Raw genomic sequence first — 1,889 nt, 5'->3', positions numbered from 1 at the left:
TTTGACGAGCAGGTGTCCACATACTTTTGGTCATGTAGTGTATATAGGTGATACCGGGCCACTCAGATAGCCACTACTCTGACAGCCCAGCACTCTAAGGCCTCCTGAATAGTATACCATTTCTATCATCCAATAATAGAGAAAAGTGCATCCTTGGGTGTCAGAACTGTTGTTGACCAAATAAATAGCAACGTGGGCAAACCATCCCAGGCCATAAACCTGTTAACGTTAAGGCCCTTGGTCAATCAAGATTCACCTTTTGTTTGTGTCCATGTCACATTCAAAACGAACATATTGCTGAAAGAATCAGGTGTCCTATCCTTTATGCATGGAACAAACATGCATGTCAGTTTATTAATTCATTACCTCTTGAATGTGCTTCCTTTGGATTGGATGGGTTGCATCAGGGTTTTAACCATTATAATAGCTCCGGCGTTGGTTGCGAGCTGTACACACAGTCCATTATATCAAGGTATCAACGTAATCATTATCTGGAGGGAGAAAATGTATAGATGAAAGATGAAAGGACAACCCCCCAGGGTTAAAATGGCCGCCATCCACTGTGTGTCGAACAAGATGGTATTGCAGGGGGGACAGCCTTCAGTGCCTCTGATGTACACTATGAAATCAAGGCAAATAAAGGCTAAGATTCTATTTTATAATTTTAGAAACAGGCCAATTATTGCTAATCGTGTGCTATAAACAGCTTTCGCAAATTACTTTGGTTTAATTTCATTCAGACGTTTGAATCAGGCTTTATCTCTTTTCATAGCTGATGAACTGAATGCATTGAACACATTTTCAGACACACTTACGACGCCTGTAATGGTACCTTCCTTCGGTGGCTCAGATTCATTGCCTCAGCACACTCTTCTCTCTCTCTCTCTCTCTCTCTCTCTCTCTCTCTCATGTGTGGATATTCTTTAAGCCAGGGCTTAGTGTGCTCTTTGGACATCTACCAAAGTTTGGCCTCTCAGTTTGAAATGTGTTTCTAGAATTTGGAATGCAAATGCTTTGTTCACAAAGCGGGGAAATCAGTGCGGAGTCTAAAAGCAACGAGTTTTTTGATTAATGAGCTTTGAAATGTCTCTCAGGAGAAAGAAAGGATACGCGGCACTCTGCTAGATGTGGCTATAGCTAAACACTACTTCTGCCTGCGTCAACCTTTCGTCACTCACTAATGTTGAAAATAATATTGTAGAATATTAGGCCTATATGTATTTGTGCAATATGCCCAAAATAGTGTGTGTTTTTTAAACGTAAAGGAACATTAACAGTTATAATAGGTTAACATATTTTGTTAAATGCAAATCCGCAGTTACGTTGAATGTGGGATCTGCTTCACAATAGAACGTGGTAACAAATGAAATATAGCCTATATTTTGCTAACAGAAAATAATTCGAAAAATATAATTAATTAGACCTCCCTGACAAAAATGTAGCTTAGCCTACATTGTGAAGAAAATGCTCTGCCTGCGCAATTTCACTTCAGGACTAATAGTCATGGAACATTTGAATTTCTTCAGCACCAAGAAGAGACTTCCTAGGTCTCTGGTTTCTCTTTCGATTCAATTTCAATCTCTACCTCATATGTATGCTTTGAATTAAAACATTATTTTCTATATGTGTCTTTGATCTGCTTGCCTTTAGGCAATGTTTATACTGTGCACGCTCTGAACTGGACATGCGTGAATAGAGACTTGCCATTTCTTTGTTTAGGCTGTAAGCCATCTTTTTATTTGAAATCACTTTAAAATGGCGACGGGGCAAATTCATACCTAGTCCCAACCTGCTGTTGCTGCTGAGGCATAATCATTTTCTCACAGTTTTCACATTTTTCTACGTGTGTTAAATGTATGGAAAATGACGGTGCTTTTTAACCCACTGTG

The sequence above is a fragment of the Salmo trutta genome, chromosome 20 (assembly GCF_901001165.1).
Source record: "Salmo trutta chromosome 20, fSalTru1.1, whole genome shotgun sequence".
Classification (NCBI taxonomy): Eukaryota; Metazoa; Chordata; class Actinopteri; order Salmoniformes; family Salmonidae; genus Salmo; species Salmo trutta.
The sequence above is the reverse complement of the archived record's forward strand: the minus strand, read 5'-3'. Positions refer to the sequence as shown.